This window comes from Pelodiscus sinensis, chromosome 26 (genome assembly GCF_052426305.1).
Source record: "Pelodiscus sinensis isolate ZL-2025 chromosome 26, ASM5242630v1, whole genome shotgun sequence".
Lineage (NCBI taxonomy): Eukaryota > Metazoa > Chordata > Testudines > Trionychidae > Pelodiscus > Pelodiscus sinensis.
This window is the reverse complement of record NC_143077.1, coordinates 9,394,184-9,411,370: the sequence shown is the minus strand read 5'-3', so window position 1 is coordinate 9,411,370 and position 17,187 is coordinate 9,394,184.

The window sequence follows — 17,187 nt, the reverse complement described above, 5'->3', positions numbered from 1 at the left end:
TATCCCAAAGGACACTCAGCCTAACAGAGGATGGGCAAAAGGAAGAATCATTATGCTGGCCTTATAAATGGGGAAACTGAGGCACAGCTGTTTAAAACAAACAGAAGGAAGTATTTCTTCACACAGTGCACAGTCCACCTGTGGAACTCCTTGCCAGAGGATGTGGTGAAGACCAGGACTTTAACAGAGTTCAAAAAAGAACTGGATAAATTCATGGAGGGTAGATCCATCCATACTTATTAGCCAGGATGAGTAAGAAAGGTGTCTCTAGCCTCTGTTTGTCAGAGGCTGGAATGGATGACAGGGGAGGGATCACTTGATGATTCCCTGTTTCTGTTCACTCCTTCTGGGGCATCTGGCATTGGCCACTGTCGGCAGATGGGATCCTGGGCTAGATGGACTTTTGGTCTCACCCAGTATGGGCGCTCTTATATTCTTATGTTGTGTGTAATGGGGCTGGTTTTGAGAGGTGCCAGGAAACCCACAACTCCAGCTGGAGTCAACGGGCATGGCAGGGGCTCAGCCCACCTGAAAATCAGACCCTTGGAGCCAGATTTTCCAAGGAGCTCATGTAGATCCCAAACCCAGCGGGTTGCGGACAGGTTGGGAGCAGAACAATAGCTCATCAAGCAATGCAGCTCCATTCTAGCGAGCAGCCCCTCTGTGGGGAGGTCACCTTGCCTGGCAACACTGGAGAGCCACAGACAGGCTCCCAGCCCCCCGGAGGTGGGCCCTGGCATGCTCTTCTCCTTTCAGCACCTCTCTAGAGGTCTGAGCTGCTCCCATTGATCAGGACATGCCTGCCAACAACCGAGCAAGACTCTGGCACCCTTGTCGAGTAGGATAATGACACTGGAGTAGACAAGGGGGCCAGACACAGAAGACAAAATGGAGGGAGGTGCGATGTTTTCCTCCCCCCACATGTTGGCTGGATACTTACCGAGGGGGTCCCTGGGGCATCTTCATTCAAGACGGGCTTTTCAAGCATAACCACATAGAATTGTACCAGTTTCCATCTTAGCTGGAGAGCGGGCAGCTGGAGTCTCTAGAGTTGGAGCTAAAGAACCAGATTTTGCAACAGACAGACAGACAGACAGACAGACAGACAGATAGATAGATAGATAGATAGATAGATAGATAGATAGATAGATAGATAGATAGATACTGTTTCCTTCAGTTGGATATAGTATCATAATGGACATACTGGGTCAGACCAAAGGTCCATCTAGCCCAATATCCTGTCTTCTGGCAGTGGCCAATACTAGATGCCACAGAGGGAGTGCACAGAACAGGGAATTATCATTGATCCCTCTCCAGTGACCCATTTCCAGCCTCAGATAAATAGAGGCTAGGGACACCATCTCTGCCCATCCTGGCTAGTAGCATTGAAGGACCTAACCTCCATGAATTGATCTAGTTCGTTCTGGAACCCTGTTGAAGTCCTGGTCTTCACCCATCCTCTAGCAAGGAGTTCCACAGGTGGACTGTACGTTGTGTGAAAAAAAACTTCCTTTGGTTTGTTTTAAACCTGCCACCTATTAATTTCATTTGCTGACCTCTAGTTCTTATGCTATGGGAACAAGTAAATAACATTTCCTTATTTACTTTCTCCATACCTGTCATGATTTTATAGACCTCTATCATATGTCCCCTTAATCTCCTCTTTTCTAAGCTGAAAAGTCCCAGTCTTTTTAATCTCTCTTTATATGGCACCTGTTCCAACATTTTTGTTGCCCTTTTCTGAACTTTTTCCAATGCCAATATCTCTTTTTTGAGATGAGGTGACCACATCTGTATGCAGTATTCAAGACATGGGTGTACCATGGATTTATACAGAAGCAGTAAGATAATCTCTGTCTTATTCTCTATCCCTTTTTTAATGATTCCTAACATCCAGCTTCATTTTCTGTTCTCTTCTTGCATGCAGCATTGCTACGTTGCGTCTCAGGGCCAAGTGAACCAGTCTCTGTTTTTCATTACTACCGTCATTTAGGAGCATTTCGAAAGACCCTTGTGAGCCATCCGGAGGAGAGTTGATGTACAAACCTACAATCATTAGCACTGTCACTGCGGCACAGAACCTCTGAGTAACTGAGGCAATTTGTGCCTGGAAAGTGCCCGACACAAACACATATCGAGGTCTATTTATCTCCTGCTTTTCAGCAGATGATGAAGAATTACCAAAGTGTCTGTCGGGGAGGTGCATGGAAGTCACCCCTGCTGTGTCTGCTGAGATTGGGGGCTGGAACCAAGAGCCGACTTCTCAGATGGCCTCCTAGCCATCTCTAAATGCAGTGGGCTTTTTTCTTTAGCAGTTCCTTGCAGCGGATTTTATTTTTATCTCCCTCCTTCATGGAGCCTCTTTCTCTCCCATCTGTGGTGTTGGAGAGACCCCTCCAGTGAGCACAGCAAATTGCATGGCTTTGTAACACCACTTGTTTTGCTGCCCTTTCCAGAGGCCAATTCACATCAATTGTCCTCCTGTTGGGTTTGATTTATGGCCCATGCTTTGCTGCGTGGCCTTTGAAGTTGCTCCTGTGATGACATGTCGGGGAGCCCCCGACCCTGCACCCCCATCTGCAGCCAGGTGTGACTCTGAGTCAGCCAGCAGAGTAGGAGGTTTTATTGGTTCTCGGAGATACAGCGCAACACAGGCTCAATGTTGACATAGGAACCAGGGCAGACATCCTTCGGTCTCTTGGGGGGAAGGGGTTTACAGGCCCCTGAACCCCCATGTCCTGGACTTAGTCTTTCTTCATGCTTCCTCCAGCCCACACTGCCCCTTTTCCCAGCGGCTCACTCCCCCCAGGCAGCCACACCCCTTCCTTTGTTCAAACTCCTTCCTCAGGCCAGATGTGAAGCTGCTGGCCATTGTCTACCTGTCTTGGCTCAGGAGAACCCCATTCCGCACTGGGCCCTGCACAGACACAGACACAGAGCAGCACAGGCTCACAGAAGCAGACAGCACCCCCACTACGTCCCCGCCGCTATGTTTGCAGAGAGGAACCGGCTACTGTGTGGACCCTGTTGTCTGCAATGACAGCGCTCTCTTTTGCTGAAGGGCTGGAGCAATATGGTTTGTTTGAATTAATCATGTCGGGTGGCAATTAAACACACCTCCCAGTACATTAGCGCGTGTGTACTAGGAGAGGCACCAGATTTTAGACGTTGCTTTTCCATGTTAAGTGACTGGCAATATTTTAATTTTTTATGGGATTTAAAAACAAAACCACCCTCTTTTGGGAGCCAGATTCTCGCGGGCAGCGAAGCTGAGATGAGCAGGCAAATGTACTTGATGCATCTGAACAGCATGGAGCCACCCCACAGGACTTCCATCTGAGAGGTTGAAGAGCACGCCTGAGGAAGGAAAAGATTAAGGAACATTTGGAAGGAGTTTCTCCACAGCTTTTCCCCCGGCTGATAACACGCAAGGACAGCTGGATGTCCGCAGGGCCAAACGCTCACCTGAGAGCCATGCTGAGCTCTCTCCCACAGCCCTGAGTCTCCAAAGCACAGTTCCTCTTCAAGTACCCACTGCCAGGCTAGATTTTCAGAAGCTCCCAGCGACTGGGGGAGATGGGTGGGCAGAACTCAGTACCAATGTGCTGGGGAGCCGAGTGGGCGGGTCTGAGCCAGCCAGGAGCCTGACTTAGTGGGAGAGCTGCAGATAAGGGGGCGTAGGCTAAAAGGGTGCTGTGTTTGGGAAAGGACTAAATCCCCCAGACCCCACACAGGGAGGATTTTGTTTGAAAGATTCCAGCCCTTAAGTCGTGGCGAGGAACCAAGAGAAACCTGAGGGCAGGGAGCCTCCAGGGTTAGCTCAGGCCATGAGGGGGTGCTCAGGGAAGACCCCCTCTTTGTCCGCACAAGGCAGGGTCTGTGCTGGGTTCTGCAGTGGAGGAGGGCGGATGGTGCAATGAGCTGCAAGGGAAGAGCATGCCCAATCCTTGCTCCTGATTCCTGCCTGGCCTGCTCAGGACCCCTTGGCTGGAGGAGAGCTTGCTGCACCAAGGCCCTTTGGGGGCCAGAGCAGATGGTCTGCTTAGCGTGCTGTGGCTCCTAAGAGGCTCCTAGAATCCCAGGCCAGACCAGTCTCTGGGGCTCCAGCTCAACTGGGTCAGTGGGAGTTGGGGACTTGGGCCATGACTCCCCCTGGCCACCCAAGCCCCCGGATCTTTCTTCCCTTTCCTTCTCTCGGCATTTCCCCATGGCGGCCAGGGCACACGGGGGGAAGATCCTGTTCCCAGCACAGGAGCCTGCAGCTGGGAGGCCTCTGGCTTGAGCGGACTGGCTGCGCCGCCAGCCCCCTCTGCGCAGGAACGGCAGGAGTCCAGGCTCCTGGACGTCGAGATGTTATTAATGGTGCTGCCCGTGCCGGGCGGGCAGGATAAAACTTTACTAGATCAAAGTCTGTCGGCCGCACGCTCGCAGCGAGGGCGGCAGGGGCGCAGGGCAGACATGATGGGGATTTAATTACCTGCTTAGCACTGAGCGATGTGGCTCACAGGCTCTGCCCTGGCCAGGGGCCCAGCCGGCTCCTCGCCTGTACGGCCCCTTCCACGTGTCACCTCTCATGCCTCCCTTCTGCAGCATTAAGCTCCTGTCCTTGTGCATCTGTCATGGCTCCTTCCCCACTCTGGCACAATAAATGCCGAAGTGGGGGCCAGCAAAAGTACCCCAAAACCTTATCTACCAGGCTTTGGTATAAAACTTCGCCCCAAAATCTTAACAATGTAGATTTTGGGAATAAAAACTCCACTGCCACCCCCAAGTATTGATACAAAAGTCAGGGGAAAGATCACTTGGGAAATTTCACCCCAAAGTATAAACCGGGACACAACCATTTACCAATACCAGGTTAATAAAAAGGAAAGAGAAAGAACTTTTATTATTACCACCAAGGCTTGACAAACCATGGCGAGAGCTACTCGCCAGCCCCGCACCGCGCACGCGCCAGACTGGTACTGCACATGTGTGCAGCGCCGGTGAGTGGGGCGCACAGAGCGACCGGCTGAAATCTACTCGCCACGGGCAAGTAGAAACAGCGATTTGTCGAGCCCTGCTCATGGAGGAGAAATTTACCATGGGTCAGGAACTTAGTTAGAAAGGAGAGCAAAAGCCATTTTTAAATGCACAGACACAGGATCCTATTTCCCAAACCATAAAACAATAAAACCTAACGGATGTATCTAAACTTTATCCTACTTACAGACTGTGAAGAGTATTTTCTTAGAGGGTGACATCCTGTTCCCTTCAATAGCTGGAGAGAAACTGCCCAGGGAAAAGGGAGAGGGAAAAAACAAAAATTCCTTTGTCCCAGTTTGAAATTCCTACCTACATTCCTATTGGCCAACTCTACCTGAGTTAGGTATAGTTAACCCCTTAGTCCCCATGCTGCTGGCCAGCTCTCATGATCATAACAGCATCCCAGAGACACCAGCTGTCATACCCAGTGTGCCAGCCAGGCCCTGTGTTTTGCTCTCCCTGGGGTATCTCCTACTCTCTGAGGAGATTTGTGCTTCTTTTGCATCCGGGGTCTCAGCATGACAGCGCCCACGCCTCCTCCCTCAGCATTCCCATGCTGTGCTACCCACGGGGGCACCTCAGGGCTCTGCCTGGGGCTGGCACAATGCTGGGTCTGTGCCCTGCACCTCAGTGTCCCCTGCAGGGGGGTGGGACAGTTGCCAGGGGACCCGGGACTCCCTCACAACTCTGCCAACCTGGGGATGTGTCACGAGGAGCCGTGGGCCCCCTGAGGGGAGCCTGGCAGGGGTGTGGGAAAGGGCCCAGAGGGGTTGCTGGGCATGGGGCTGGCCTAGGCATCCAGGCACAGACTGATGGGCAGAGGCCTGGGCAGAAGAGGTTCTGGCTATCTGGAGGGAAGGGGAAGGCCCAGCCTGTGTCCTCTGCGAAGCTGGGCCAGGAAAGGAGCCCTGCAGGGCGGTGACGGGCCCTGGGGATGGAGGGGCAGCACAGGCAGTAGCTGTGGGGTCTCTGTTTCCCAGGGGCCTCTGGGATCAGGAGGGCAGGGCGAGGAGGGTGGGGTAGTGGCACTTCCCCTACAGGAAGCTCCCCCTGTGCTCTGAGCAGGGCCGGGCTGTGCACGTCTGCCCTTCCCTGGAAGCTTTCAGGCCCCGTTACCAGACGGCCCACGCGTGGTAACTCTGGAAAAGCCCAGAGGAGCAGCCGTGGCCACTTCCCCATTTGGGGTTCCCGCTCTGATTGTGTCATGGGGCGGGGAGCGAGGGCATTGTGGTGTCACAGACCAGGAGCCAGCCGTTCCCACCAATGCTCACCCTCACTTCTCCAATTTCACGGGGCAGCCCTGTGCGCCCCACAGCGCCCAGCACCCCCCGACGTGTGCCAGTCAGCCCCGGCCACCGGCGCTCAGCTTCCCGTCTCAGAGCCAGCTCTGTCCCTCCCCTTCACGCTCAGGCACCCCGTGAGGACACGGTCGGTGCCTGCCATGCCCTGGTCTGCTGGTTCCCAAAGGGCCCCTGTCTACTCCGAGCCAGCTTGATTCTCAAGCCATGTCACACAGTTCTCACTCCTAGGCCTATAAAATCCCATAAAATCATGACAGGTGTGGAGAAAGTGAATAAGGAAACATTATTTATTTGTTCCCATAACACAAGAACGAGGGGTCACCAAATGAAATGGATAGGTAGCAGGTTTAAAACAAGCCAAAGGAAGTATTTCTTCACGCCGCGCACAGTCAATCTGTGGAACTCCTTGCCAGAGGATGTGGTAAAGGCCAGGACTTTAACAGGGTTCCAAAAAGAACTAGATAAATTGATGGAGGTTAGGTCCATCGGTACTTATTAGCCAGGATGGGCCGGGATGGTGTCCCTAACCTCTGTCTGTCAGAGGCTGGAAATGGATGACAGGGGAGGGATCACTTGATGACTCCGTGATCTGTTCACTCCCTCTGGGGCCCTGGCATTGGCCACTGTCGGCAGACAGGATACTGGGCTAGATGGACCTTTGGCCTGATCCAGTCTGGCTGTTCTAATGTAGGCCCCACTAAAGCCAGCCAGGCTCTGACAGCATCTGGGATGGGAAACAAACTAGACCCAGAGCCCTCGCCAGGCTGCACCCCACAATCAGGGAGCTGCATAGTGCCTGGTACAGGGCCCTACGCTGCCCTATTGGAGGGAGCAGGGGGATTCTCAGGAGCGCACACAGTCTCTGCCACGGTCCCTTCCCTGTGGCAGCCAGTCACTGTGCCATTCTGCCCCCATCTGTACCTGCCCCGCTGGAGCTGCTGGGGTATTACCAGGGATCTATGGGAAAGCTTGTACCAGCTGAACCCCACTCATTTGGCCTTGGGTTTTCCAGCGCACCTTTTAGCACCAGCCTCTGGACTTTCAATACAAACAAGAGAGTCGGCCAGAGACAAGCCTGTCCCAAAGAGCTCCCGGTCTGAACGGACCAAGCAAAAGAAGAATTGTCCCTCTTTTACAGATGGGGATCTGAGGTGCAGAGAGATAAGGGGACATGCCCAAGAACTCTCAGGCCATCAGTGGCAGAGCTGAGAGCGCTCATGTCTGGCACCAAGACCCAGCTCAATGGATGGACCACAGAACAAAGGGGCAGCACCCCAGAGCATGCAATATTTGAGCAGAGCATCCTCCTGGATCCATCCCGACCTACTGCCAGAGCTGGGGGCCAGGCAAGACCAATGGGAGGAGGCCACATGAATTAGCCAGGAGAGGGAGAGAGGAGGGTATCAAGGACCATTGGGCAGCTCAAGTATTAGCACTTTGCCCCAGGGTGGCAGAAGGAGGGAGCGGGGCCCTGCTGGCTCCAAGCAAGACAAGGGCTGAGCGGCTCCAGCAGGATGTTAGATCCAGCACCCACTGGCGCCAACCAAGTCCAAAGCTAAGGTCCATCTTTTGCTGGGCATCCAAAGTCCCATCGGGTCCCCAAGCCAGCCCCTACACATGCCAGAGGTGTGTTTGGCCTCCCAGCACCCGGCGAAGCAGCCAGGCTATTGCCACTGGACTCAGAGGGCTCTGCACCTTTCTGGATCACTGCTAGCTGCAGCTCCCCCTCACACCCAGGGTGTCCAGGAGGCCTTGGGCCTGCCCATCAGGGGACATCACACAGGGTTTGCCAGCACTGGGGCTTGGCCGGGCTCGGTTCCCCCCTCACAGCCCTGTGGCAGCAGGGGAGGGGCGGCCCCGTTTGTTCTGAATCCCGATGTTTTGTTTGTTGCTTTAGAGGTTCCCACGGGGCACACGTGTCGCCATAGTTACAAGAAAAGGCGCTCCCACTCCCTGCAGTAAACAGGCTGCAAGAGGTCAGGTTTCCGTGGTGAGATGCTCGGGTTGCGACACCCCAGGGAAGATGTTGCAACAGCAGCCGCTCCTCCCCATCCACCCCTGCTTCTGCGCCCATCACTTATCTGCGGGAAATCGCTGTCGGACGGGCGTGGGGTGAGACATGCATCAATCAGGGAGGCCGGAAGGAAACCCCCCACACCAGGGGAGGAAAGAGGGTTTCTGATTTTGATCAGACCTGCCAAAGCGTCCCCTCACCGTGCAGCAAACCCACACGCCCCACAGCCATACATAGCCATCTGCATGCCCGCTGGTGGCTCTCAGTATACTCACACCGGGGTGTCCCATGCCTACCACAACATAAATACTAGCACCTGGCAAAACTACTAGCAGTGACAGCTGCCGGTCGGGTAAATACTTGCCAAGCAATACACGCCATTGCTCAGTGATGTGCCAGTCCTCCCGTGTAATAAGAGACTACACTGAGTCTTTAAGGCTGGGGGTGGGCAGTAATTTTCACAGGGGGGCCACCTCATGAATTTTGGTACATGGTCATGGGCCGGCTCTAGGCCCCTCAGCAGGGGAGGGACCTTGGGCGGGAGGGATGGGGCTGGGGGCTACGGAAAGAGAGAAAGAGTGTGAGTGTGAAAGAGAGACACTCTGTGCGAGAGACAGACTTTGTGACACAGATTGAGTGAGTCATGACACTGAGCCTGGGAGAGCATGGGGCCCAGAGACAGACAAGCATGTGGGGCAGTGTGTGTGTGTGGCACAGAGACAGTGTGGCGCAGACTGGGTGTGTGTAACAGAGCCACAGAGTGTGTGTGCGGGCTGCGGCTGGGTAGATTTCTGAGAGAAGCCAGGGCTGTCTATTTAGGAGAGGTGAAGCAAAATGCAGGACAATGTAGCACTTTAAAGACTACCCCAGACTAACACGGCTACATTTCTATCACTATTTAGGAGAGGGAAAGCTGTCCTGCTCTATCACCCCCACCACCACTCTGCAGAGACGGGGTGTGTGTGTGGGTGGGTGGGTGTGCGTGTGTCACATCTTAAGACAGACACTCCTCTGAGTCACTCGCTATCCATGCTTCAGATTGGAGCAGCTCCACTGTGTGTGTCTCTCTCCCCAACCCTTGCTCTGCAGAGATGGGGGATAGGGGCAGTCGCATACCCTGACTTCAGCTCTCCTTCTCCCTCCCCTCCCCCCGATCTGCATAGCTAGCAGGAGAATCCTGGGAGCAGCTTGGACCAAGGCTGCTGGTCGGACCAAGGCTGGCGTGAGGGGCAGCTGAACACATGTTGCTGGTTGGAAGTATGTACTTCTGCTAATCAGCTGGGCGGGCTGGAGAGAAAAGCTTGGCAGGCTGGATCCAGCCCCGGCCTGATTTTGCCCGTCTCTGTTTTAAGGACTCCTCATTGTTTGAAGTCGACTAACACGGTGTCGGGGACTTTAACCCGGACGGCCTCCGTTCGTTGTCTGACCGCAAAGAGACAGGCAACACCAGCAAGATCCAATCACGAGCTCTTTATTGAATAGTGCGCACTACAATAGAGAGCGGCCTGTCTCCCAAGTGAACTAGCCACGATTTTAGTAACAAGTAAGATTATATAGACTGTTCCGTCGCGTCATAAAACATTTGCCTAAGCATCTCAGCCCCCTCTTAATTAGTTAGAAGCTTCTAGTGTTAATGTGTATACTTCATGGCCTTAAGCAATTCATAATACGTCAACAGCTTTCTTATCAGCCCAGAAGGCAAGTACCAAACAACAAAGAGACAGGGAGTTAAAACAACAGAGGGCAGAGACAGTTCGTTAAGATCAGGGTGAGAACAGAAACAGGGAGTTACTTTATCAGTTCTTAAACTAGCTGTTCCTATCACAACCGGTATAGGAATGCAGCCTTTTACTTATTTTACTTCTGCAACTCAAGCAAGTATGTAGGGAGCGCCTCCTTGCTTGAACTATGTCTCTAGTTCTGCTCAGGGACTACCCAGAAACCTTTGTTAACCTCTTTCCTTGATTTGTCTTAACATAACTGCTCTGGGCCCAATTCTCTAGGGCCTAACAACGGCAACCCCTCGGAAACTTGTCCCGGATTGGTTCTGGAACCCTCCAGCTTACAGCAAAGGGCTGATCCTTCTGTGTACAAGGCTGTCCATGTATTTTTCCATTTTTAGCCAGGCATGTCATGAACGACTTTCTTGGAACGCAGGCGCTCAAGGGATCAGTGCCCGCAGTGACAGACATGCTATAAGGACTGAAAATGGACAGAAATGAACCTTCTGGGGCCCATTATAATGCTTAGTGTTCCCTGGAGTTCAAGGGACCGGACTAGCTGACCTCACAAAGCCCCTTCCAGTCCTACAATTCTTTGATACGATGACTGCAACGTTACATTTGAAACTTTTAACCCGTACAAGCTGAGGCTGGTCCAATTGCCTCGCTCTAACAGACAATCAGCACACAGAGCAGGTGCTGAGAGGGTCTTGGCATTTCCATCTTGAAGCAGTTACATTTACCATGGCATTGCCCATTCGAACCCCAAAGAATTTCCACCCAGTGACAGGGCACACGTGCGCCAAGATCCTGGTTTGAACGGTGCAAAGTGGCAGCAGGCAGCTCCCAACAGCACAGGAAGACAGCCTGATGGCCATTTAAATGTGGCTAGAAATGTGAGCCGGGGTCCATAAGGGATGACTCGGGCAGGGCTTGGCTGGTGGAAATCAGACAGAGCAGAGACCTCGCTGCAGACCTGCCTTCCCAAGGTGCACCATGCACTAGACCAGGGCTACTCAACACGCAGCCTGTGGGCCATATGCATCCTGCAGCCGGTTTGTGTGCAGCCAAAACAAAAAAGGAGTCAATAGAATGGTCTTCTGTTGAGATGCGTTTTAGTAGTTACATTCCTGGACTGCCATTGCTCATTAAAAGTACTGTCAGATGGGTGGAAATTGGGTAAATATTGCATTGTATTAATATCAGCAGAACTGACTTAAATGGGGCCTGCATGTTGTGTAGTCTTGCCTTAATCTTTGTATTCATGCCCGTCAGTGTGAAAGAAGCTATTTGCATCTATATTTGCATGTCTATGCAACTACACTTAAGTTGCCGCCCTCGGCATGTGCTGTGAGTATCATCGTGGCCTCCGGGGCATCCAAAGACACACTGGGGCTATGTCTAGACTGGCCAGTTTTTCCGGAAAATCAGCCACTTTTCCGGAAAAACTTGCCAGCTGTCTACACTGGCCGCTTGAATTTCCGCAAAAGCACTGACGATCGCATGTAAGATTGTCAGTGTTCTTGTGGAAATACTATGCTGCTCCTGTTCAGGCAAAAGTCCTTTTGCGCAAAAGGGCCAGTGTAGACGGCCCAGATTTGTTTTCCGCAAAAAAGCCCCGATCGCGAAAAGTGCTTTTGCGGAAAAGCGTCCATGCCAATCTAGACGTAGCCTGGGTGTTCAGGGACTGGGACCAACTGCTGACATCTGGAGGGAGGGTTTTCTTTTGGAAGCCCCATGCCTGTCCCTCAGCTGATGGGAGCAGCTCAGCTCCACCCGGGTGGGCTAGCAGGGGTAGGTTCTACAGCAGCCAGCAGGGCAGTCCCTTCCTACAGGCACGGTCGGTGCTCAGCCCGCTCAAAATAAAGCCAACGCCGCGAGAGGCAGCAGCAAAGCAGGGCTGGGGAAGGGTCATTTATCAGAAGGTTTATTTAGAGACCCGTCTGCCAGGCTAGCACCCGGGCTAAGCTCACACTAGCAGGGAATGGATTTTCGGTGGGGTAGGGGTGCAGGTGGGAGTTCCGGTGACGGAAGCCCCAGCGTAGGCTGTGATGTTCCCCAGCTAATGGGTGGGAAGCAAAGCAAAGCAACAGGGAGGAAACAAAGGAGGCCAGTGAATGTAGGGCAGGATTGCGGGTGCCCAGACCAGGACTTCCTCCGGCAGAAGATAAGCATCTGAGAGCACCAGCCTTATCGCTCTGGCTCAGCCCCTCGGCACACTCCCGCCTGGGATAACAGCCCTAGAGAGTGGAAGCCGGCAGACGCTGAGCAAGATAGCACAGAGCGATTGCTCCGACAGCTGTCCGCAAGCAGCTTCCCAGGAGGGCCCGTTCCGAGCCCACTCGCTCAGGAGATACGAGAGAGAAATCAATGCAGCACATACAGGATCCCGCTGCTCTTCCTGGGAGCTGCCCGTCAGAGCTGACAGTGGAAAAGCTGCTCATTCATCTGCTTCAGCACAGCCTCTCTAGTACTCCAAAAGGTCTTGGACTAAGGCCTTTTGCTGACCCTTCTCCCCCACAGGGTCGGTTCCACCCCAATGGGGTTTGCCAAACCCCACAAGTGTTTATCTTTAGCCCACCAAGTCCCTCAAGGCAGGGCACAGTCACCGTTAACATTGACAGTGAGGGAGAACTGGCTTTGGAACCTCGTGCACTCTAATGCACTGACCACAGCTGTGCACAGGGGAAGTAAAATCCCATGTAATTTGTTAACTGGTTAAATTATACATTTAACCGGTTAACCGCCCACCGCAGCCCAGGCAGGGAAGTGCAGGAGCAGCCTCCTGCCTGCGCTGCGGTGGGCCTGGATGGGCGGAAGCAGCCACCCAAGGTGGGCACCGGTTAACCCGTTACCCTGGTAAGCATGCCAGTAAGGCAACTCTTACCAGTGAACCAGTTAAACCTTAACATCCTTTCTATGCACTGGCATGGCACTAAGCGGTGGGAGCTGCTTTAACCTCCTGCTCCCTTTAACTCAAACTCTGCTCTAATGCTGAAGTTCCAGTGTCTCACCAGTGAATTTCGCCAGGCCGGCAAGAGCTCTTCTACCAGCCTGGTAGCTCTTCTACCAGCTCTTCTACCAGCTCCTGTGTGGGGAGCAAGCAATGCTGGCAGAAAGGGGCGTTGTCTGTTGCATTTCCTCGTGAGTCACTTGGAGGCAAGTATTGCAGGCTTCAAGATGTCCAGAGCCACAGTGGCTTCACACTTGCAAAACAACGCGACCACCTCTGGGGAGGGATGGGAGGAGAAGAGAAGGGTTTAAAAAACAAGCATAACCCAAGCTAGAAACTGTCGCTGTCATCACTGTATCACCCAATTCACTGGATACTGGCTGATGTATCAGTCAGCAGATTGGTCACTCTGACCTGACCCAGAGCCCAATGAAGTCAGTGGAGTGCTTTCCAGCCTATACGCAGAGCCGGTCCTAACCAATTGGCAGCCCTGGGTAACCGCCCAGCTTGCCCGCCCCTAAGACCGTCTCTGCCTATACGGTCTTTGTGCCAGTGGGCATACGGGTGCTCAGTCGTTCTCCAGACCCAATGTGACTTCAGACGGGCATTATTTCTCTTGCTACTGCCTGGGCTTCGGGCCCTAAGTGAGAGGGATGCTCCACCCTACCCCCCCGGAGAGAAGGGGAGCCGATGTGAGGTTATGTAGGCAATCAAGGTTTTGGCTCCCCTTGCACACAGGGCCCAGGGAGCAGCGGTGCGCTAGCATGAGGCTGCTGGGCTTGGGGAGGCAGACAACAGCGGTTTTGCGGCGGGGTGGTGGAGGGGCCATGAGTAATGCGCTGCTAACGCGTGTCAAGTAAACAAACACAGTACAAATCCCGTAGTAAACAGCTGTTTGCACAATACACACCACCCCTGGAAAGGTCACCGGTGCATCATGGGATTGAGCAACGCTCTGTTTACACAATTGCTCCCGTACTCCAGCTCAGGAAATGCAAAGCACTGGTGAGGCAGACTCAGGGATGTAACGCTGCCCTAGGACGTGTGGCTGAAACACCAGAGATGTTTAAAGGGGAGATGTTAGGGTGGGGGAGCCCTCAGCAATTACCTGTCTCAAGCGTGGCTGTTCCCTAGAACAGTGTTTCTCAACCAACGGTACGAGTACCCTCAGGGGTACTTGAGAGACGTCTTGGGGGTATGTCAACACCACTGAAATTTGGAGAAAACTGAATTTTTGTTTATTATTTTTGTACTTTTTACACCCAAAAATTTCATCGCCTGCCTGGCTACAATTGAGTTGTTTAAACAACTGTGTTGCAATGGTAGAAAAAAAATTGTGTGTCTGAAAACTATAGGTAGTGGGGTACTTATAATTTTTGTAAAGGGGTACTTTATAAAAAAAGGTTGAGAAACACTGCCCGAGAGGCCGTCAGCATCCAGAGTAGGTCACTGGCTACAAATCAGTGAAGATTTGTTTCTAGCATTTGTATCACCAAAGTCACCATAAACTGGTACCCTCATTGGCACAGAACACAGTCCCGCCCACACACAGAGAAGTCAGCCTCTTGCCGGAAGGTTGCAACATACCACAACTTAATGTTTCAGAATTCAGAACAGTAATACCCTGGAACCCAATCCAGGAAGAGACAAAGCAGACTGCTCCCCAAACCAGAGAGGCCCAACTCACTCCATTTTACACCAGGTTGGTTCCTTCCAGACTGACTCCAATTGCGCACTTCATTACAGAACCTGCTAGCCTGCAAGCAGGACCAAGGAAAAAAACCTGAAATTTAAAGTGACCCCTGACAATTTTCAATATACCTCAGCTGACTGTCTCAGAGACTAGCAAAGCTTTGAAAGGGCCCAGAAGATAACACCTCTCGGAGTGCTGGAGAGCCTGTGCTAAAGAAGATTTAAGGATTATTTATTTAAATCTGTTTCTGTCTTATCACTTCCAGAACCCCTCAGAAACAGTTTAAAGATACGTCTAGACTGGCATGATTTTCCGGAAATGCTTTTAACGGAAAAGTTTTCAGTCAAAACATTTTTGGAACAGAGCGTCTAGATTGGCACGGACGCTTTTACGCAAAAGCAGAAAAGCATCCATGGCCAATCTAGACGCGCTTTTGCGCAAAAAAAGCCCTAATGGCCATTTTCGCGATCAGGGCTTTTTTGCAGAAAACAAATCTCAGCTGTCTACACTGTTTTGCGCAAAAAGGACTTTTGCCCTAATGGGAGCAGCATAGTATTTCCACAAAAAGCACCGATTTCTTACAGTAGGAAGTCAGTGCTTTTGTGGAAATTCAAGCGGCCAGTGTAGACAGCTGGTAAGTTTTTCCGGAAAAGCGGCTGATTTTCCGGAAGAACTGGCCAGTCTAGACACAGCGCACGTGTTTTAAGTCTCAGCTTGACAAAGCCCTGGCTGGGATGGTTTAGTTGGGATTGGTCCTGCTTGGGGCACACGGCTAGACTTGATGACCTCTTGAGGTCTCTTGCCGCCCTATGAGTCTATGATTCTAAGTGCAGACTGTTTGGAGAATCAGTGTTATCTCCAGTTCACACCAAGGGGAAGTGAGATTCACCCAAGAAGAACTATTGAGCAGAAAATCCTCCCACTATGCCCGGAAAACTAGTCGGAACTGTAATTAAATGGAATTCAGAAAGGCCTAGAATGGACAGATCCAACAGGGACAAACCAGCCCCGCTCTGTAAGGCCATGTCTACACTAGGAAATTATTTCAAAATTACTAAATTCGACTTAGTAACTCCCGGTTTTACAAAATCGAAATAGTGTGTCCACGCAACAGAGAAGCCTCGAAATTAGTCTGAGGCAGGCTCCATTAATGTGGATGTGCTACCTCAGACTTGGAGCCCCAGGAAGCACTGGGGAGTAATTAGTTCAAACTACTCTGGGGAGTCGTTATTTCAAAATAGCAGTCCTGGAGCATCCACACTGCTGCTATTTTGAAATACCGATTTCGGAATTAGCATTACTCCTGATGAAAAGCAGGAGTACAGATTTTGAATTAAGCGGCCAGTTAGTAGTGTGGACAGTCCACTTATAAATTCGACCTGAGGGGGCTTACTTCAAAATAAAGTCCTAGGGTGTGTCTAGACCAGTGGTCACTAATGAGTAGATCAGGGTCTACCGGTAGATCTTAGAGCCTCTGACAGGTGACCCTGATTGGTTTGGCTGGGAGACTATCAAGCGCTGGCACTTCAGCTGCCCCTCCTACCACTGCCCCGCTGCTCCTGCTCAGAGCCTCAGAGCCGCCCCTGGTAGCTGCCTGCTTGTTGTGCAGGGTGGGGGAAACTGAGGCAGGGGGCATTGATGTCACTCTGTCCTTCTCACCTGTACCCCATATTCATAGAGTGAGGAGAATGGATCCTCAGCAAAGGGGCGGGGCAGGGGTATTTGGGTTTGAGGTAGATCCTGGACTAACTTAAATTCAAAAAGTGATCTTGTGCTTAAAAAGATTGGAGACTACTGGTCTAGACTACATGGCTCCATCGACGGAGCCATGTAAACTAGTTTACCCAACATAGTCAATGAAGCGGGGATTTAAATAATCCCCGCTTCATTAAAATAAAAATGGCCGCCGCCGCGCTGTGCCGACGATCAGCTGATCCTGCACAGAGCGGCAGTCTAGACGCGGACCGGTCGACAAGGGAAGCCTTTGTCGACCGCTCCTGTAAACCATGTAGCAGGAGCCATGTAGTCTAGACACACCCCTAGTGTAGACCAGCGCAAAAAGAAATCTATACCTCTCCAATCCACTGGCGTTCTTGGAGAGAGCAAACCAGGTCATGCGGTTGATTTGGACTTTAAACAGCTGTTGATAAAGCCCCTCACAAGTGGCTGTTAAGGAGACGAAATCAAAACCTGGGAGGAGAGACTGACTATTGTCATGGCTCAGACACTGGCAAAGAGGTGGGACATGAAGGATGTCACCATGGCCAAAGACTGGCACTAGGAAGCCTTGAAGATCTGTGCTAGGATGTGGAGTGGTGAATTCTGGAGCCATCCCAGCAGCCACTTGATTTCCACGTGAGTGGCACCTGAACTGCCCTCCCGTTATCATCCTAAGTCCAAGTCATCAGCCGGCTCTCCCGAGCTCTTGGGGATGTTGCCACAGAGCTGGCTGAGCACACGCTGTGCCGAGGAGATGTGGT